The sequence below is a fragment of the Anomaloglossus baeobatrachus genome, chromosome 8 (genome assembly GCF_048569485.1).
Source record: "Anomaloglossus baeobatrachus isolate aAnoBae1 chromosome 8, aAnoBae1.hap1, whole genome shotgun sequence".
Taxonomy (NCBI): domain Eukaryota; kingdom Metazoa; phylum Chordata; class Amphibia; order Anura; family Aromobatidae; genus Anomaloglossus; species Anomaloglossus baeobatrachus.
The window spans coordinates 40,162,504-40,186,180 of record NC_134360.1 but is presented as its reverse complement, the minus strand read 5'-3'; positions in this window follow the sequence as shown (position 1 = coordinate 40,186,180).

Sequence of the window (23,677 nt, the reverse complement as noted above, 5' to 3'; positions counted from 1 at the left end):
GGCCGACTCTGGCGCCGGAACAAATGGTGTGGCGGCGGCGTTAAGCTGCGGGGTGTCCCATGGGAGAGCAGCAGCCCCCGGACGGCTTGGCATGGGCGGAGTAGCATAGGTCGCCTTCACCTCTGTGATAGTGCTCCCGGTTTGAGCATCCCATGAGGTCTTCCAAGAAACTTTGTCTGGCCTCGTAGAACCTCCCGGTCCAATGGGAAGGTCCGCTATCGTGGCCTCGCTAGCAGGGGCGAACCGGGGTCGGCCTCGACCGAGGCTGATGAGGGCCATAGTCGTCGCCAACTCCGCAGGTTGCCCAAAGTTCTCCATCTCGGTTTCCGACAGAATCGCTAGTAATGGCGGTGGTGTCGACGCTGAGGCTGGAGGAAGTGGAGGCGGGTCTTCGTTTCCCGCTCTTACACGGACTCCACCTCCAGACTCACGCCTCATCTTGACTCCTCCGCTGAGGTACTTCTTTTTCCTTTTCTTCTTCCGTGCCCTGGAGCTGGCGCCTCCCCTCTTTGGGCGGAGTACTCCATGCTTTCTCTTCGGCACCGGCCAGCCCCAGGCTCTTCTTTCGGCGCCAATTTTCCGCGCGCTTTCTGTTTCTTCACAGACAACGGCCATCTTGCCGCCATCTTGTGCCCGGTCCAACGCCTCAGGCACTGTTTCTTCTTCCCACCATGGGACTGGAAATCTTTTTTCATAGTCCGAATTCCGTGCTTCAGGCACTACTTGGTCTTCAGACTCCTGGTTCTCCGGCAAGGGACTCGTATCCTGCCGACTACGCCACTTGAAGTGACCAGCCAGGGAGGCCTCTGGCTGTGTAGTCGTGGCAGCACTGTATTCAAGGCACATCCCTGGCTTCATCACCTCTTTTATGTTGAGAGAGTGTATGTCGGTGTCTTCATCGGCCGATGCACAAAAAGGCTGCAGGCAAAAGTCCAGATGCAATAAAAACGACATTTATTCACAAAGATAAAACACTCCGGTCAGCGGATTCCGGCAATATTAGTGGAGCTGGGGACAACCTGCCCAAACGCACCCTCTGGTGGGGATATGCCCAAAGTACTCCACTTCCTCCGGGCTCCCACTCTTCAGCCAAGCATACACCGGACCCACACCGGCAGAATAGGCTCTGAGGTTGCGTCCACCTCCTGATCTCCGGTGTCCCTTGATGGTCCGCTCACACAATCGCACTTGCCGCTGCAGATGCTCACTCTCCGCTGACCCGGATCCTCTCTCCCACACACATTCAGCCCTTGCCTAGATATCCGGCCGACTCCTCCTCCCCGGTGGCAACAGCCGTCCCACCCGGCCACTAGGGGGTGCCCTAACACATCATATAACAATAGTAAAACATTTTTAATAACAACAGTGCCGGGTTATCTATGCTAGACTAGTAGGGGGTAGGCCCACCCACTACAGGATCGTGTCCACTCTTAGATGACTCAAAGGCAAAATGTCTCTTTGGCTAATCTGGGCATAAATGTACCAACCTCACACGTGTAAGGGGTCATAGGGCTGTACAGGCGGCCATCCTATAAAATCTAAAAAATGTATCCTTTAGCGACAGCAAGCAGAGATATGGAAATGGTAACGTCCTGAAGGTAGAAAAGGCATATTTAGAATATAAACCCTTCATTTTTGTTTAGTTCCTCCAGTAAACATCATCTAAGATGAATTCTAATCTGTCACCCACAGCCGGGCAGACCTCCAGGAAACATTGGTTTTACTTACAACCTGGGGGATGACGGTGCAAAACGGAGGAGGCAGCGCAGGAAATCTAAAAACCAGCCGTGCACAGCGCCTGCTAAATCCATCACAGCAATCGGAGGTCTGTGCCGGCTTCTGGGTTCAGGCCCAATATTTAAAGTTCAATAATTCTGCACTCCTACAACCATCATCATCTGTGAAGGGGATAAAACGTTTCACCCATTTTATACTGATTCTGGGAAAGCAGGAGGACACAGTGAACCGCATAATGTGCAGCAATGCAGGAGAGAAGGTGGAATAACACAGTGCATGGATTCACTGTGGAAATGCTGGTGGGAAACCCCTGTGTGGTCTATAATAGTGGTCATAACTCTTGTCATACTCCTCATTCATGGCAAATGCATCTGAATAAAGATGCAGAAGGATCAGCTTAGGATAATCAATTTAATGTATGTACACAGTGACTGCACCAGCAGAATAGTGAGTGCAGCTCTGGAGGATAATACAAGGATGTAACTGAGGATCAGTACAGGATCAGTAATGTAATGTATGTACACAGTGACTGCACCAGCAGAATAGTGAGTGCAGCTCTGGAGTATAATACAAGGATGTAACTGAGGATCAGTACAGGATAAGTAATGTAATGTATGTACACAGTGACTGCACCAGAAGAATAGTGAGTGCAGCTCTGGAATAATACAGGCTGTAACTCAGGATCAGTACAGGATAAGTAATGTGATATGTACACAGTGACTGCACCAGCAGAATAGTGAGTGCAGCTCTGGAGGATAATACAGGATGTAACTCAGGATCAGTACAGGATAAGTAATGTATGTACACAGTGACTGCACCAGCAGAATAGGGAGTGCAGCTCTGGAGTAAAATACAGGATGAAACTCAGGATCAGTACAGAATTAGTAATGTATGTGCACAGTGACTCCACCAGCAGAATAGTGAGTGCAGCTCTGGAGTATAATATAGGATGCAACTCAGGATCAGTGCAGGATAAGTAATGTAATGTATGTGTGGCGCCCCTGAGGCTTCAGTCGCCACAGAGGTACTGCATCTCAGCCAGAGGTGTGGTACCCCATCCTGGGTAAGGAAGAGCTCATCCACTGGTTTGCACACAAAACACACAACACTCTAAATTAGCAGCTCCCTACCAGCAGAATAGTGAGTGCAGCTCTGGAATATAATACAGGGGGTAACTCAGGATCAGTACAGGATAAGTAATGTAATGTACGTACACAGTGACTGCACCAGCAGAATAGTGAGTGCAGCTCTGGAGTATGATACAGGAGGTAACTCAGGATCAGTAGAAGATAAGTAATGTAATGTATGTACACACAGTGACTGCACAAGCAGAATAGTGAGTGCAGCTGTGAAGTATAATACATGATGTAACTCAGGATCAGTACAGGATAAGTAATGTAATTTACAGTTAGTTGCAGAAATATTTGGGCAATGACGCAAGTTGTGTGGCATTTTAGCTGTTTACCAAAACATATTCAATATACTGTTATATAATCGATCTCGGCTTAAAGTGCAGACGCTCAGCTTTAATTGAGGGGATTCACATCCTAAGTGAAGTAAGAGTTTAGGAATTACAGCTCTTTAATATGTAGCTGCCTCTTCTTCACGAGACCAAAAGTAATTGAACAATTATCTCAAAAGCTCTTTAATGAGCTGTATGGGCTATTGCTTTCTTAATCCATCATGAATTAAGCAGGTAAAAGGTCTGGAGCTGATTCCAGGTGCGGTGTTTGCATTTGGAAACTGTTACTGTGAACCCACAACATGAGGTCAAAGGAGCTCTCAATGCAAGAGAAACCGACCATCATTCGGCTGAAAAAAGAAGAAATCCATCAGAGAGAGTAGAAATGTTAGGAGCGGCCAAATCAACAGATTGGTACATTCTGCAAAATAAAAAGAGCACACTGGTGAGATGGAAACTCAAAAAGGCCCGGACGTCCACGGAAGAAAACAGGGGTGAATGATAGCAGAATCCTCTCCATGGTGAAGACAAACCGCAACAACATCCACCCACGTGAAGAACATTCTCCAGGAAGTCGGTGTTTCAGTATTTAAGTCTACCATAAAGAGAAGATGTCATGAGAGCAAATACAGAGGGGTCACCACAAGGTGCAAATACAGAGGGGCCACCACAAGGTGCAAATACAGAGAGGTCACCACAAGGGGCAAATACAGAGGGGTCACCACAAGGTGCAAATACAGAGGGGTCACCACAAGGTGCAAATACAGAGGGGTCACCACAAGGTGCAAATACAGGGGGGTCACCACAAGGTGCAAACCAGTAATCATCCTTAGGCTATGTGTCCACGCTGCGGAAAATGCGCGGATTTTGCCGCGGATTTCTCGCGGAAAAGCGGCGGATTTTCCGAAAATCTGCAGCAGCGGCACTTCCAAGCCATTTCAATGGCATTTTGGAAATGCTGTGTCCATGCTGCGGATTTTTCCGCGGCGGATTTGCCGCGGATTTTGATCCGGAAAAATCTGCAGCATGTCAATTATTGTTGCGGATTTTGATCCGGATTTTGGCTATAGAATGGGAAAAAAAAAAAAATCCGCATCAAAATCCGCGGCAATTCCGCGGTAAATCCGCGGCAAATCCGCAGCAAAAAAAAGGTGCGGATTTGCCGCGAAAGTCGCGGATTTTCATGCAGAAAAATCCGCAGCAATATTCTACCGTGGACACATAGCCTAAAAGTAGAAAGGACTAGAAAAGACAGATAAGACTAAGATCAACCTGCACCAGAAGAAACATGGGAAGAAGAAAGTCTGAAGAAGGCTTGGAACAGCTCCTGATCCAGAGCACAGCACCTCCTCTGTAACACAAGGGCGGAGGCAGTGTGATGGCCGGACATGCAGGGCTAACAATGGCCCTGGTGCACTAGTGGTTATCGATGATATGACTGAAGACAGAAGCAGCCAGATGAATTCGGAAGTGTAAAGGGCAAGACTTTCTGCTCAGATTCAACCAAATGCAGCAATAATTGGACGGCGCTTCACCATACAGATGGACAATGACCCAAAACATCCTGACAACAACTGAAAACACTGCAGTAAAGGCCGGCAAAGCCTCACAAAGGAGGAAACCCAGTGCTTGGTTATTTCCATGGCTTCCCGAGTTCAAGCCGTGATTGACTACAAAGACTCCTCTAAAAAGTATTAAAAACGAACAATTTATTTACAGTACAGTTAATTTGCCCAATTACTTTTGAGCTTCCTATGGGCAGATGTCTGGACAGTCGGGCCCCGGTCCTCCTCTGCCCTCATCTAACATTGAGGTCAGTTGACACATGGTGAGGTTTTAATACTAGAGGATAGGACTGTCCCAATTGGGGTACACCTTGTTACCGTGGAATGGCTTTTACACTCTTTTATTTATAAACAATGTTTGCATTATTTATATGTATTATTACTATTTACTTACTGCAGGGTATGTGCTCATTTTGTTTCTAGCTTAGGTTTTGTCTGTTAAATGGCCACAGTGTGAACAAGCTTTATAAAGTCTGTATTTTGGTCTCACATGGGGCACAAGAACAACAGGAACATTGCTAGAATGCAACCCAGGAGCTGCAGAGGGGGAATCTTTTAGGTTTTGGGCGAAATTTCTGCTGACAGGTTCCCTTTAATTAAACTGACAGTATACACTTCAATTGTATCAAAGTTGTTTAATGTCAACTAAAAAAAATAGTGGCATTTAGCCCAAATCACAAAGATTTGGTCACCGTCCAAATATTTCTGGACTGGATGTACACAGTGACTGCACCAGGAGAATAGTGAGTGCAGCTCTGAAGTATAATACAGGATGTAACTCAGGATCAGTAATGTAATGTATGTACACAGTGACTGCACCAACAGAATAGTGAGTGCAGCTCTGAAGTATAATACAGGATGTAACTCAGGATCAGTAATGTAATGTATGTACACAGTGACTCCACCAGCAGAATAGTGAGTGCAGCTCTGGAGTATAATACAGGAGGTAATTCAGGATCAGTGCAGGATCGGTAATGTAATGTATGTGCACAGTGACTCCACCAGCAGAATAGTGAATGCAGCTCTGGAGTCTAATACAGGAGGTAACTCCGGATCAGTAATGTATGTACACAGTGACTCCACCAGCAGAATAGTGAGTGCAGCTCTGGAGTATAATACAGGATGTAACTTGGGATCAGTAATGTAATGTACATACACAGTGACTGCTCCAGCAGAATAGGACAAATACCCAGTCACAACACATCTATTCCACATTTTACTCATGAATTGTGTTTGGTGACCAAGGATGCCTTTGATTATAGAGTGCGGTGTGTGCGGCTTCCTCTGTATAACAGATCCAGGCAGGATATACAGGCGGACATCTGTTTGCTCAGCGCTATAATCTGTACCTGGATAGGTGTGTCTCATGCTGTAATGTGTAGCCCGGGGCAGGGAGGTCTCCACCCATCATCCGCGGGAATTCTCATCCAGCACACTACATGCTTGCAGGCTACAGATTATCGTGCTTTAACCCTCTATTACTAGCTATTAATAGCAATATAACCAGTCCTAGGATACATCACACCACGCATAGTTTGCTGGGAGATATGTAATGCAGCTACATGTCAAAAATATGTATTTATTAAAGGGATAGGATGAATGGGCAGTAGGCAGTTATAGGGCTTCATTTGTGATTTCTCATGACTGGGGCACTAGTGGCCGGGCACGCAGGGCTCCCAATGGCCCTGGGGCATTAGTGGTTATTGATGACGTGACTGAAGACAGAAGCAGGCGGATGAATTCTGAAGTGTGCAGGGCGAGACTTTCTGCTCAGGGTCACCCATGTAAACGCATAATAATTTCTCCATAATACAAAGGAAAAAATGACAATGTGTAAGTTATCATCTGTCTACAGATTAGATCTTAACTTATGATTGCTGAGCGTCCGACCTCTGAAATCCCCCCCATCCTGAGGTTAGGACTCCATATGTCGCAAAGATGCATCAATATTCAATTTTATTTTCGTCCATGAGGGCCCATTGTAGTTTTTTCTTTTAATTTATACCCAATTTATATCCTTTAGCTGAACTGGAAGGAAGGTTGTTGAAAAATCTGACAAGAAAACCCATGAAATCTCTGTACATGGTGATTATGAAGACGACAGACTGGTTAATGAAGGTAGGTAGGTAATACAGTATTTATTAATTGGTTATATTATTGAAATATATATTGTCAATTTATTATTCTATCTATCTCTCCCTCTATCTATCTATCTATCTATCTATCTATCTATCTATCTATCTATCTATCCCGCTATCTATCTATCTATCCCTCTATCTATCTATCTATCTATCTATCTATCTATCCCTCTATCTATCTTTCTATCTATCTATCTATCTATCTATCCCTCTATCTATCTATCTATCTATCTATCTATCTATCTATCTATCCCTCTATCTATCTATCTATCTATCTATCTATCCCTCTATCTATCTTTCTTTCAATCTATCTATCTATCTATCTATCTATCTATCTACCTATCTATCCCTCTATCTATCTATCTATCTATCTATCTATCCCTCTATCTATCTATCTATCTATCTATCTATCCCTCTATCTATCTATCTATCTATCCCTCTATCTATCTTTCTTTCAATCTATCTATCTATCTATCTATCTATCTATCTATCTATCCCTCTATCTATCTATCTATCTATCTATCTATCTATCTATCCCTCTATCTATCTATCTATCTATCTATCTATCTTTCTATCTATCTATCTACCTATCTACCTATCTATCCCTCTATCTATCTATCTATCTATCTATCTATCTATCTATCTATCTATCTATCTATCCCTCTATCTATCTATCTATCTATCTATCTATCTATCTATCCCTCTATCTATCTATCTATCTATCTATCCCTCTATGTATCTATCTATCCCTCTATCTATCTATCTATCTATCTATCTATCTATCTATCTATCTATCTATCTATCTATCTATCTATCTATCCCTCTATCTATCTATCTATCTATCTATCTATCCCTCTATCTATCTATCTATCTATCCCTCTATCATCTATCTATCTATCTATCTATCTATCCCTCTATCTATCTATCTATCTATCTATCTATCTATCTATCTATGCACTGCTTGGTTTTTCTTTTTGCTATTTTATGATCTTACATCATTTTGTTGTTAGAGCCGCTTTATGTTCAAGGTCTGAAAGACATATAAAATGGCGCCCCCCTGCTGCCCGGACACCACCTTGTCCTCCCGTTCATTGGTTGGTCTGTGGGCCCCAGACTGAGGGGTTTCCAGGCCCTTTGACATCCTGAGAGGCCAGTTCTGGTTCATTGTAAAGGGCACGGCTGGAGCTCGGGGCTCCTAGAAGACTGCCATTGTCCAGCTGCCAAGGAGACATCTTCCCGCTATTTATGGAGGCAGCAACCTCTGCTCCGTCTACCCCATTCTCAGCGAGGAGCTGAAGACATTAATGCTTCAGTAATGTGTAAGAGCTGAGCCAAGAAATGTCACCGGGAAGTCATTCCAAGGGATTCCCCTAGAAACTGGAGATGGATAGAGAGATAGAGGGATAGATAGAGGGATAGATAGATAGAGGGATAGATAGATAGATAGATAGATAGATAGAGGGATAGATAGATAGATAGATAGATAGATAGATAGATAGATAGATAGATAGATAGATAGATAGAGGGATAGATAGATAGAGAGATAGATAGATAGATAGATAGATAGATAGATAGAGGGATAGATAGATAGATAGATAGATAGATAGATAGATAGATAGATAGAGGGATAGATAGAGGGATAGATAGATAGATAAATAGATAGATAGATCGAGGGATAGATAGATAGAGAGATAGATAGATAGATAGATAGATAGATAGAGGGATAGATAGAGGGATAGATAGCTAGATATAGAGGGATAGATAGAGGGATAGATAGATAGATAGATAGAGGGATAGATAGAGGGATAGATAGATAGATAGAAGGATAGATAGATAGATAGATAGAGGGATAGATAAAGGGATAGATAGAGGGATAGATAGAGGGATAGATGGATGGATAGATAGAGGGATAGATGGATGGATAAATAGAGGGATAGATAGATAGATAGATAGAGGGATAGGTAGAGGGATAGATAGAGGGATAGGTAGAGGGATAGATAGAGGGATAGATAGATAGATAGAGGGATGGATAGATAGATAGATAGACAGACAGATAAATGAATGGATAGACAGATGGATAGATAGAGGGATATATAGAGGGGTAGATATATGGATAGGTAGAGGGATAGATGGATAGATAGATAGATAGATAGATAGATAGATAGATAGATAGAGGGATGGATAGATAGATAGACAGACAGACAGACAGATAGATGAATGGATAGACAGATGGATAGATAGAGGGATATATAGAGGGGTAGATAGATGGATAGATAGATGGCTGGATGGATAGACAGATGGATGGATAGACAGATGGATGGATAGACAGATGGATGGATAGACAGATGGATTGATAGACAGATAGATAGAGGGGTAGATAGATAAAGGGATGGAGGGATAGATAGAGGGATAGATAGATAGATAGATTGACAGATAGATGAATGAATGAATGGATAGATAGATAGATAGATAGATGGATAGAGCGGTAGATGGATAGATAGAGGGGTAGATAAAGGGATGCATGGATGTATAGGGTAAATTCACACACTGCGTTTTTATGACGCTGCGTTTTTGTGCGTTTTTTCCCGCAAAAAGCGCACAAAAATGCAGCGCCCAAAAAAACGCATGAAATAAACACATGCGTTTTTGGCTGCGTTTTGCTGCGTTTTTGATCTCTGCATTTTTCTGCGTTTTTCCAATGCATTGCATGGGGGGAAAACGCAGGAAAGAATTGACATGTCCATTTTTTTTTTTTAAGCTCAAAAATGCAGCTTAAAAAAAAGTTGTGCGCGCACAGCAAAAATGAAATCTCATAGACTTTGCTGGGGAAGCACAGTCATGCAGTTTTGAGCCCAAAAACGCACCCGAAAACATGCAAAAGCGCCGCGAAAAACGCACTGTGCGCACATAGCCATAGATGGATCGAGGGTAATTTGCAATCCGGATAAATCTGTTGACTTCTCTAGGGATTGATTACTTTTGCAGCCCCACTATCAGTGATTGACTTGTGCCCTCACTTCCAGTAGCGAAGTTTTATGATAGGCGAGGTTGTCCTCTTGTTTGATGATGTGGAGATTAGTGTTATACACGACCGCACCTTCTGCACCCAAGCCTCGGTCTGGATGACATCATGTCTCGGAGAAGCCCCATCTGCCGCCCCCCCATGTATATAGCGATACGGGGAGGGACGAGCGCTGATCTTCTGTAGAGCGGACCCATCTCGTCGTCTCTGGATTGGTTTGTAGATGTGATGTCCAACCTGAATGTCACTTAAAGGGGGGCTCCAGGTATTTGATATTGATGATTTTAGCCATCAGATGATCAATATGAGATCGGTGAGGACCCGGCACCCGTCTAATCCGCTCTGGTGACAGTCGGATGTAGGCGGTGAGTGGTGCTGAACCGCACGGCTCTGATCACTTTGTAGCGGCCGATCAGCTCGATTCATTGCCAGATCTAGTAACAGCTGATCGGTGGAGGTGCCAGGATTAGTGCCTCCATTGAGCTAAGGCCACGTCCACACGTTCAGTATTTGGTCAGTATTTGTAAGCCAAAACCAGGAGTGGGTGAAAAATTCAAAAAATGGTGCACGGATTTCTATTGTTTCAGTTATTTTAGTAAAAAAAAAATGCAGTTGGGGCAGAGGAGTTTTCCAAAACCCATTAAATTCCAGCACCTCTGAAGTCCTAACAGTGCCCAACGTATTGTAGTGCCCATAGCATCAGCATCATTATCGTCCCCCAGTGGCAGATACATCGTAGTGCCCACACCAGTACAGGGCATCACCCACTTGCCCGTTCTACACCACCGCACTACGTCCTCTCCCAGTAGGTTGTATATTGCTATTGTTTGAATTGCAGAGGGCAAATACTAGTAACAAAGGGCGTCTGCAAAAAAATAGTGGCCCTCCTATTGAGTGATCACAATCTACTTACGTTGGTTCCTTACCATGGACCTTCACCATTGCACAACTAGAGGTCACAGATGAAAAAAAAATATCACAAAGTGAAAAGCAGGTGGATTCCTCCACTTGAACCCCAACCTCGGCAAACACATTTGAGTGTGATTGTGTCCCATATTATTTAAAAATGTAGGAAAGCCAAAAAAAGTAGAGGTACAACTGCACAATTTGGTATTTACAAATTAAGGATCAAATTCTTGCAACCTCAATTCTACTTTGAGAAATCAATCTGAGCTAGGACGTCCCTGGAAGAACCAAGCTCCAATTCCTCCCATCAGTCTTTTTATCGCCGGTTCTAATGCACAATATATCCGCACCGTGGCACAGAGGTCACAGATGTAAAAAAATGACACTGCTCGGAGTGCTCGAAGGTCACAGATGAAAAAAATGACACTGCCCAGAGTGCTCGAAGGTTACAGATGTTAAAAAAATGACACTGCCCGGAGTGCTTGAAGGTCACAGATGTTAAAAAAATGACACTGCCCGGAGTGCTCGAAGGTCACAGATGTTAAAAAAATGACACTGCACAGAGTGCTCGAAGGTCACAGATGAAAAACATGACACTGTCCAGAGTGCTCAAAGGTCACAGATGAAAAAAGTGACACTGCCCGGAGTGCTCGAACGTCACAGATGGAAAATAATTATACTGCTTAGAGTGCTCGAAGGTCACAGATGAAAAAAATCACACTGCCCGGAGTGCTCGAAGGTCACAGATGAAAAAAATGACACTGCCCGGAGTGCTCAAAAGTCACAGATGACAAAAAGACACTGCCCGGAGTGCTCGAACGTCACAGATGGAAAATAATTATACTGCTTAGAGTGTTCGAAGGTCACAGATGAAAAAAATGACACTGCCCAGAGTGCTCGAAGGTCACAGATGAAAAAAATCACACTGCCCGGAGTGCTCGAAGGTCACAGATGAAAAAAATGACACTGCCCGGAGTGCTCAAAAGTCACAGATGACAAAAAGACACTGCCCAGAGTGCTCAAAAGTCACAGATGAAAAAATGACACTGCCCGGAGTACTCGAACGTCACAGATGAAAAAAATCACCAAACAATAGTACAGCACCTGTCTCCAGCAATCATCTAGACAATGAATGGAGCGAAGGGGTGGTCCTAGCAGTCGGACCCCCAGTGATTAGTAAGTTAGGGGATAAAATGTAATCTTAGGAAAACCAATAACAGCACAAAGTATCAGATCTCACATGACAAATCAGAGACACCATTAGGGCAATAATATCCCTGATCTGCAGCTATTGGGGGCAGATACCATCTGTGTTGGTATTAGTACAGTAAAGGGGGATACTGGGTAAAAGTAAGATAAAATGTAAGGGGTTCGATAGCTGGGGGTGCTGGGTTGCAGAGGTGGCGGGAATACCCCTTCCCCGATGCCTAAGGGTTGGCCAAGGGTCCTTCTGTTACATAAGATGACATCAGTATCATAAGTGGCACATGGTGAGTGAGACATGGTGATGCTTTGGGACTCGGGAGCACTGGACCCTCTGAAGAAGACCTCAGTCCAAGGACGAAACGTGCATCATCTTACAAAATGCCTTAATACTGTATAATTTCCCCTTGCTTGGGTCAACATACTGGTTTGTCATATACTCAATATTGGTAGCGAATGCCATTGACTTCTATGGGCTATAATCATCCAAAGCTGGCATGTTTTGTGACCCCTTGTCCAAAATGGACACACAGGTCCCATCTGGATCTTCTACACATCCGGAGAAGAAATCTGTATTTAATCCATCACCACAGAAATACATGATTTAATGCTGACATATGAACACACCCAACTTTCCTAGAGTCCTGAAAAGTGGATCTAGAGAGGAGAAGGGACACGCACCCCTTTAATATGTCGTTGTTCTGGGAATGGGGGGGGGGGGCCTTAACTTACTATTTCCAAAAGGGAAGGTGAATTACCTTTGCTGTAGGTGCATAATCCACTCTCCGGATCCGTCCCCTTCCTATAGGCAGCAGGGATTTATCAGCCGGGTGACCCCGTCACAACACGTCCTGTCTCCTGCGCGTTCCACCTTCTTGAAAATTCACTTTTCGCACCAGAAGATCAGAAAATCCTTGGAAGAAATGCAAAAATTTAATGAAATGACTCCCCAAAATTTCCTTTCCTGGTTCTTCTTTTGCTCCTTTCTGTCGTTGCCTCTCCCAGATTTTTTTTTTTTTAGCATGTACCCTAAAGCTACACAAAAAGTCGCTGCTCTGTAATTAATCCCCCAGCCCTTCCCCTGCCGCTCGCAGCCAATAGATGGGAAGATATGGAAATCCCAGCTACAATCTCCTGCCAGCCAGGTGAATGGACGCCGGACTGTGTGTGACACAGATTCTCCTCTTTCCCCGCTCCTCCTCCTGTCTGGAAAGAAAAAAAAAAGATTTATTTGCAACTTGGAAAGCAGGAGGAAGATGGGAAGCAGCTGGAAATAGAGAATCCCTCGCAATCGGAGCATTCCTGGCTCTGCTTTATTTTCTTTAGAAACAGCGCCACTCTTGTCTAATGGCTGAGTGTGGTATTGCAGCACATTTATGTCACTATTGCAATACCAGCCCCTGGACAAGGGCAGCACTGTTTCTGAATATTTATTTTTTTATGAATCTTGCAAAACCCTTATTAATATATATATATTTTTTTTTTTTTTTACCCCGACAGTTCATTTATTGCAGCAGAGGGCAATGTAAGCCATTTTATGCCACATAACACTGTCTTAATGCAGGCACATTCAGTCTCCTTCATTTAATGCAGGACTATCCCACTATTCTGACCAGAATCTGATGGGCCCCAGGGCAAAATTTGAGCTCGCACCCCCCCCCCCCCCAAATCTGGCGTTATAGCGTTCTCAATCCTATAAAGACATATGAGTTGCCTCCCCTACTCCTTAATTGTGTAGTACTGACCCCATTCTGTACTAATGTCCCTCATCCTGGGCCACTTCCTGGTAAATATGTCTCCCATCCTGGTGTATAACCTCATCATGGCTATATCATGGTATATATGTTCCCATCATGGCCCCATCCTGGTATATATGACCCCATCCTGGTATATATCCACATCCCAGCCCCATCCTGGTATATGTCCCCATCTTGGTATATATCCCCATAATGGCCCCATCCTGGTATATATGACCCCATCATGGCCCATCCTGGTATATATCCACATCCTGGCCCCATCCTGGTACATGTCCCCATCTTGGTATATATCCCCATAATGGCCTTATACTGGTATATATGTCCCCATCGTGGTATATATGTCTCGATAATGACCCCATCCTGGTATAAATGTTTCCTCAATGGCCCATACATGTCCCCATCCTGGTATACATGTCCGCATAATACCCCGATACTCATATATACATGTCCTCATAATGGCCGAGCCTGGTTTATGTCCCAATCCTGGACGCATCCTGGTACATATGATACCCCCTGCACAAAGTAATAAAAATAAACAGTACATACAGTAATAAATATAAACGATTATACACACCTTCCCCACCGATGTCCTCCTCTGATGAAGGCATGCCGCAACTGACCAGTCTGTAACCGGCGCAGCACATAACGTCACTGTGCACCTACTTACAGCATGGTCAGCTGCCAACATATTCTCTGCTCCCCACACCATGGATTATGGGCGTGGGGAGCAGTGAATATTCATAACCTTAATTGGCGGCCGGCACAGTGCAGGGACCTGAGTTATGTTAGGTGGATGCGCGCCCTCGGATGCCCATCTAGCTGGCCCCCTGTACCCCCGGGCCCGGTCGCTGCAACTGTGATCTTTACACCCTTGCACATGATATATCTGCATTAGCCATAAAATACTAGCACTGTGTTGCAGCGTTACTCTTGGAAATGTATGAAGAATATGAAAACTGAGCGTCCTTGTATATAGGCGATGTCTCTACATAGTTTGCAATTGTTTAGTCAGTAATATATGCCCTATATACACGAGGAATACCCACTATTCAATTAAGTGATACATTTCCAGGAGGGATAACAGAGGAACGGCACAATGCAGCATTGTTATCGTCTGAAGAAACATGTTTGGAGAGCTGATGGGAGACCGGAACACTGGACAGGTCGTTACTTCCCCTGAGACTCTGATCTGAGAAGTGGAGAAAAAAAAAGTGGAGAAAGTAGGTTTGCGGGGGGGAAAAGATCTTGTCCGTCCTGCCCAAAAATGAGTTATCTGATGGCACCAACCAGCATCGGTAGGGGGGGTCCACTATGGGAACCTCCCACTCTAGTGCTACACTGCAGGGAGCTATTTCACTATTATTCCTTAAAGGGGTTGTCCAGAAATTTAAGAAACACATCCTGGAGCTGCAAATGGAAATATCCATTAAGGGTAGACCATGAGAGTCCTGTAGTGATGACATCATACCCATCAATCATGTGACCTTAAGCAGCCAATCACTGGTCTCAGCAATGTAGTGCTGTATAAGTATCACCTCTAAGAGCAGCGATTGGCAGTAGCGGTCACACAAATGATATATGAGATGTAGGCACCATTGGAGAAGCAGGAGGGTTTTTACATTGTTCTTTTTATACCATTTCCTGTTCTTTTGTAAATTCCTGGACAATCCCTTTAAGCTGACAGCTCAGTATTCCAGAAGCTGTAATGGCCCCCATGGGGCACGGTCTCGGGGCTGCGGCCGGAATCTGTGGTTTGTGTCCAGCATTCCCGTATTCAGGCCGGGACTGTACCGTAACGTCTCGCAGTCGGTCCTGGGGGCTTCGGCGGGACTTGTTGCTGATTCCGATGAGTTTTTCAGGCTCGGCACAGATTCTCCACTGTGGGCGGACTGAGTCACTCACCTCTTATTATGATGACTAGTCTGATATACTCGGAATGAGATAAACACATTATACAGGGGGAGTCTGTTAACCCTATATGCCCTAGGATTTAGTAATAAAATTATTAGTCATATATATATATATATATATATATACAGGGCCGCTATCAAGGCATTACAACCATGACTGGTGTATGGGGCCCGGTGAAGAGGGGGGCCCGGCCGGGCACGGGGTAATTACTTAGCTTTATTAAGACCCGGGCAGTTTAGCTTCGGCTGCTATACATGGCTAATTTGCTTGTAAAGGGGTGGCCTATGCAGATTAGCCATGTGCTGGAGTGGAGGCAGTCAGTGGAGCAGAGCAGAGCGTCGGCACGTCATCGCTGGGCCGTGCAGCAGGGTGATGAGGTCATCACTCTGCGACCTCATATCCTCTTTTGAACTATGGGTCTGGTCCCTAACCTGGGCCCCGTCATCTGTTGTGAAACTACAACTCCCATCATACCTTGCAGTGTTGCAGCTTTAGCAGTCTGACCTAGTCAAGTCTGGAGTCTCAGTCATTTTAGGGGGCTGGACTGGTATCTTATTAATTGGAGAGGTCAGGGGTCTGATGAATTTTTGTGGCTGGTTTGGGGTCTGAATCATTTTTAGGCGCTGGACTGGACTCTAATTAATTTTAGAGGGTCTGGGTTGGGGTCTGGATTGCCCATTAAGAAGAATTAACAAATCTTTAAGTTGATATCTGGGTGGTTTGGGATGGCTAACTGTTATTATTTATTATTTCTGAAGGTCTAGGGCATTTTACTGATTAATATTTATGTTCTTTAATTGTGTATTAAGGTCAGCTTCATCGGGAGCAATAAGCGAAACGCGTTGAGGTGCAGGGTGATGTGTCAGGCTTGAACACAGGAGTGTTCCTGGTGGGTCATAGTACCTTTACTTATGCTGGAACATCGCCATCTTCCTTGCTGAAAGGATGTTTTCTTATTGCATCGCACATATTTGAGCAATGGCACATACTCACAGGATAGTCCTGTTATTAAAACCATTTGAGTTTTGTTCCATGCTCATAGGACAGCATGCATGGTGCTTTTCACATCTTGCATGAATCTCCATGTATGTATATAATATGACATTTTACCTTACTATTCAGTGCATTTCAGTGTGTTGTTAATTACATTATGTGGAACTGATATATCAATGCACTGTAGCTATGCATGGTGATTTCTATATTCTGTATGTGTTTCTGAATCCGCAGTGCACATTTATGACATGACGTTTTATTTATTTGTCATTTCATGTACTTCAGTGTGCTGTTGATTGTATTATGTGGAACTGACATACGAATGCATTCTAGCTATGCTGTCTCTGTGAGCTATACCATGCACAATATTTCAGCTTGTTCTGTACTGACACACCTCCCTGACTAGCTTTGCACATGTTTTTAAGCATATCTCTGTACTATGTGTTGCACTTTTTTTGTGTCCCTGGAAAAACTTTTTACTAAATTGCATTTAAATAAACTTTCTATAGATTTCTATAAAGAAAATATTGTTTGGTATTCAATCTAATTAGGATTGTATGGATGACATTATGGAGTTTCTATGTAGGTTGTTCTGTTGTTAATGATGAACCTATATGCTACATGGTTACTATGGACCCAGTTATTCATTTTTTCTTGGTTGTTAGGGAACCCTGGGGGTTCCTGTCACATTCGGATTTGACTATTGACGGCGGCTCCAAGCCTGGTCGGGGTCCGATGGCCTTGCCCTGTGTGCTTAGCTTCACTCCGTTCCCCGGTCCGGTACCGGTGGGCCACCGCCCAGCCCCGGTCCTTACGGCTCTGCGGAGTTCCACCAACTCCTGCAGACGGCCACCACCATCTGCCAACCTTGCTCTCAGTGCCTGGGCTCCAACCCAGACACTCGCAGTACGTGACCTCTCACTTTTCCCCTCCTGAACTGATCTACTGCTTTTCCCGCCTCCAGGCCTGTGAACTCCTCGGTGGGTGGGGCCAACCGTCTGGCTCCGCCCCACCTGGTGTGGACATCAGACCCTGGAGGGAGGCAACAAGGGTTTTGTGTCTGACTAATGTAACTGTCCGGGGGTGGGGGTGGGGGTGTGTGTGTGTTTTGTTTGTGGCTACCTGGCTAGTCCAGGGCGCCACACAAGACTGCTGCATCCCTCTGCAAGACATCTCACAATTTTGGACTTTTCAGAACCCGTCAAATTTCTCTTTTGACCCATTTTGCCAAAGGAAAGGAAGTTGCCTAATAATGAAGCACACCTTATATAGGGTGTTGATGTCATTACACCGCACCCCTCCTCATTACAGAGATGCACATCCCCTGAGTTACTTAATTGGTAGTTGGCTCTCAGCCTATAGAGCTTGGAGTAGGACGACATGTATAAAAAGTATCATGGGTTTATGCAGTCACCACTAGAGGGAGCTCATTAAATAGTGTTATATACCTCCATTATCACTAGGAGGAGTTCACTACATGGGGTTTTATACAGTCAAGACTAGGCGGAGCGCATTACATAGGGTATTATACAACCACCACCCGGGGGAGGTCATTATATAGGGGTTTATACAACCATTGCTAGAAGGAGCTCACTACAATCAGATTTATACAGCCACCACTAGGGGGAGCTCATTATATAGGGATTTATACAACCACCGCTAGGGGGAGCTCATTTCATAGGGGTTTTGACAACCACCACTAGGGGGAGTTCATTATATAGGGGTTTATATAACCACCAGTGGGAGCTCTTTACATAGGGATTTAGACAACGACCACCAGGGGGAACTCATTACATAGGGGTTTCTACAAACACCACCAGGGGGAACTCATTACATAGGGGTTTCTACAACCACCACCAGGGGGACCTCATTACATAGGGGTTTCTACAACCACCACCAGGGGGAACTCATTACATAGGGGTTTCTACAACCACCACCAGGGGGAGCTCATTACATAGGGGTTTCTACAACCACCACCAGGGGGAACTCATTACATAGGGGTTTCTACAACCACCACCAGGGGGAACTCATTACATAGGGGTTTATACAACCACCACCAGGGGGAGCTCATTACATAGGGGTTTATACAACCACCACCAGGGGGAGCTCATTACATAGGGGTTTCTACAACCACCACCAGGGGGAGCTCATTACATAGGGGTTTCTACAACCACCACCAGGGGGAACTCATTACATAGGGGTTTCTACAACCACCACCAGGGGGAGCTCATTACATAGGGGTTTATACAACCACCACCAGGGGGAACTCATTACATAGGGGTTTATACAACCACCACCAGGGGGAACTAATTACATAGGGGTTTATACAACCACCACCAGGGGGAGCTCATTACATAGGGGTTTCTACAACCACCACCAGGGGGAACTCATTACATAGGGGTTTCTACAACCACCACCAGGGGGAACTCATTACATAGGGGTTTATACAACCAGCACCAGGGGGAGCTCATTACATAGGGGTTTATACAACCACCACCAGGGGGAGCTCATTACATAGGGGTTTCTACAACCACCACCAGGGGGACCTCATTACATAGGGGTTTCTACAACCACCACCAGGGGGAACTCATTACATAGGGGTTTATACAACCATCACCAGGGGGAGCTCATTACATAAGGGTTTCTACAACCACCACCAGGGGGAACTCATTACATAGGGGTTTCTACAACCACCACCAGGGGGAACTCATTACATAGGGGTTTCTACAACCACCACCAGGGGGAACTCATTACATAGGGGTTTATACAACCAGCACCAGGGGGAGCTCATTACATAGGGGTTTATACAACCACCACCAGGGGGAGCTCATTACATAGGGGTTTATACAACCACCACCAGGGGGAGCTCATTACATAGGGGTTTCTACAACCACCACCAGGGGGAACTCATTACATAGGGGTTTATACAACCATCACCAGGGGGAGCTCATTACATAAGGGTTTCTACAACCACCACCAGGGGGAGCTCATTACATAGGGGTTTCTACAACCACCACCAGGGGGAGCTCATTACATAGGGGTTAATACAACCACCACTAGGGGGAGCTCATTTCATAGGGGCTTACACAGCCACCACCAGGGGGAACTCATTACATAGGGGTTAATACAACCACCACTAGGGGGAGCTCATTTCATAGGGGCTTACACAGCCACCACTAGGGGGAGCTCATTACATAGGGTTTATACAACCACCACCAGGGGGAACTCATTACATAGGGGCTTACACAGCCACCACCAGGGGGAGCTCATTACATAGGGTTTATACAACCACCACCAGGGGGAGCTCATTACATAGGGGCTTATACAGCCACCACTGAGATACTTTGAAAGGAACTTTCCCTCAGTTTTTTCCCCTAAATTCCTCAGACAGGGCTTCGAGTCCAAAGGTCCCCAAAATTTTACCATAAAGTCCTCTACTTCCCTGAACTGTTTCCCTTTATGTTATACAAATAAAGAAATGTAAGTTAAACCTCAAAATAAAAACAAACTAAAATATAATATAATCATTACTCATCAGTAAAACGAAGGGAAATACCGAGCGGATAAACATAGAAAATGTGACACAGCATCTACACCAGAGCCAGGAGCCGACGGACGGATTATAGCCATATTATCATGGAGTCACATGGTAGGAAGAACTGGCGGCACCAGGCAGGAGATGCCCCATGGTATTATATAGAGCACATGGCAAACGTATGTGAACCCCCTTCATTACTATGTTCATGGAGAAGATAACATATTTACTGCTTAAAGGACAAGTATCACTTAGATAGTGATACAAATGATGACTATAATGGTGACCATCCTGCCTGAGCTTGAGATACGCTGTATACCAGCTAAATGAAAGCAACAAAACTAATCTGCTCTGTTTCTTTAACAGAGGTCAAGGAGGAGGTGAGCTGTGACACCACCTATTGTGAATGGTGGATCCTGTGTTAGCTACTGTATATAGAGGTGTTATCAGTCATTGTACTGGAGGAGGAGGTGAGCTGTGACATCACCTATTGTGAATGGTGGTTACTGTGTTATCAGCTGTATATAGAGGTGTTATCAGTCATTGTACAGGAGGAGGAAGTGAGCTGTGACATCACCTATTGTGAATGGTGGATCCTGTTTTATCTATTGTATATAGAGGTGTGATCAGTCATTGTACAGGAGGAGGAGGTGAGCTATGACATCACCTATTGTGAATGGTGGTTATAGTGTTATCTGCTGTATATAGAGGTGTTATCAGTTATTGTACAGGAGGATGCGGTGAGCTGTGACATCACCTATTGTGAATTGTGGATCCTGTGTTATCTACTGAGACCTCTCAAGATGCGGAGGATGAAGTCATAGCTGAAGAGGAGGCTTTCCTGGTGATGAGTGAGGACAGTCACATCCTCATCCTCAGCCTTAATGGAGGATCAAAGTGGAAAAAAAGTGTTTAGGCTAAGGTCCAGTAGTATGGGCTGCCTATTTGGGATGTACACCCTTCTTGACCCTTTTCTGTTCCTGTACATCAGATGTGGTTTGCCATATATTCCATATTTGGGTCTTCCTACTGTCACCTTGATGTAGAGGTCTTATCAGTAATTTTACAGGAGGGGGCAGAGGTGAGCTGTGACATCACCTATTGTGAATGGTGGATCCTGTGTTATCTACTGTAAATAGAAGTGTTTATTCGTAGGGGTGAGGGAACCCAAATGGGGTTTGTGGTTGGTACCGGACACCGGGTGTCCAGGGTTCGAACTCGAACATAGACTTTTAATAACAAAGTCTGTGTCAGAGTTCGGGTGCTGTTCATATGCCAATAACGCTTGTTGAAAAGCTGCAGAGCAGCCAATCAACAAGCTTTATTGGATGAGGAAGATGCCTGTTCATTGCTGTGAGCAATAAATAAGACTAAAAAAAATTATGTGGAGTCCTTCCTATTTTTGATAACAAGGAAAGGTAAAGCAGACAGCTGGGGGCTGATATTATCAGGTTGAGAAAGTCCATGGATATTTGGTCTTTCCCAGCCTAAATATAACAGCCTGCAGTAATCCATTGGTGTAATGTCCATGACGCCTTTTGATTCCTATGGAGCTTTGTTCTGAGAACGAGGCTCCATAAGTCATTAGCTGTCAACATCCGCCCAGAATTTCTCACGAGCATACCCAGGAGTGACCTTCGGAGTCTCGTTCGGAGAACGTTTCAGAATGAAGTTCCATAGGAATTGATGGGCCTCGTGGTACATTACCCCATTGAAATGCGTTGAAACTTCCAGGATTCCTTTTAAATTAGAAAATTGATGGAGGGAATATGGGAGAGTCTATATTCTCCAATTGGATTACATTGGAACTTCAAGGATTTTTTAAAATTAATAAACTGGTGAACAAGCGAGTGTGGGGGAGTCTGTATTCAAATAAATGTTTTTTTTCCCCTTTGTATGTATTTTTTAATTCTACCCTTGTCGGGTTAGCAATGGGGTGTCGGATAGACGACTCACCATTACTAACCCCTGGGGGTTGATGCCAGATGTCAATTCACAGCTGACGTCAGCCCCAAAAGTATTACCCTGATTACCACTGCACCAGGGCAATCGGGAAGAGCCGGGCAAAGTAACAGAATTAGAGCATCTAATGGATGTACCTCTTCTGGGGCGTCTGCAGGCTGATATTTTTAGACTGGGAAGGGCCAAATAATCATGGACCTTACCAGCCTGATAATACCAACCCCCAGCTGTCTGCTTTACCATTGCTGCTTATCAAAAATAGGTGGGACCCTACGTAATTTTTTAAAAAAAATCTATGTCATATCAACATTTGTTTGCAGTGTAGTTTCCCTGCTCTTACCCCTGATTTTGCTTCCTTTTGCAGCCCACTAGCCCTTACTACAACCATTTTACAGTCATTTTACAGCCCGGGTCCCCATTGACTTATATGGGGTTCGAGGTCTTTTAAATAAAGTCCGGCCAAACCTGATGAACTCAGACTTCCACGGATCCATTCATCCTTAGTTATTAATCATTGTACAGGAGGAGGAGGAGGTGGTGGTGAGCTGTGCTATCACTTATCTACAGTGGCATGTAAAAGTTTGGGCACCCCTGTTCAGAATTATTGGCATTGTGAATAGTTAAGCAAATTGAAGATGAATTGATCTCTAAAAGGCATAAAGTTGACACATTTCCTTTGTACTTTAGGTAAAAAAAACAAATATTTTCATCTTTTACATTTTAAAATTTACAGAAAATTAATATGGGCCGATGCAAAAGTTTGGGCACCCTGCATAATTAGTACTTATTACTGCCCTCTTTTCCAAGTATTACAGCTTGTAAACACTTTCTGTAGCAGCCAAGACCCGTCTTGTATTCGTTGTTCTTCCTTGGAAATGTCTTCCAGTTCTGTGAGATTCCTGGCTCGTCTCCAGTTCTGTGAGATTCCTGGCTCGTCTTGCATGCTCTGCTCTTTTGAGGTCTAGCCACGGATTTCCAATGATGTTCAGATCAGGGGACAGTGAGGGCAATTGCAAAACCTTCGGTTTGTGCCTTTTAAGGTTGTCTATTGTGGATTTTCACGTGTGTTTAGGGTCATTATCCATTTGTAGAAGCCATCCTCTTTTTCACATCTTTTCAACTTCAGCTTTTTTTTACAGATGGTTTTATGTTTGCTTGAAGAATTTGTTGAAATTTAATTGAATCCATTCTTCCCTCTACCTGTGAAATGTTCCTCGTGCCATTGACTGCAACACAACCCTAAATCATGATTGATCCACCCCCCATGCTTAATGGTTTGCGAGATATTCTTTTCCTGAAATTCTGTCCCCTTTTTTCTCCGCACATACCTTTGATCATTGTGGCCAAAGTATTCTATTTTAACCTCATCAGTTCACAGGACTTGCTTCCAAAATGCATCAGGCTTGTGTAGATGTTCTTTTGCATACCTCTGATGCTGAATTGTATGGTGAAAACACAGGAGAGGTTTTCTTCTGATGACTCTTCC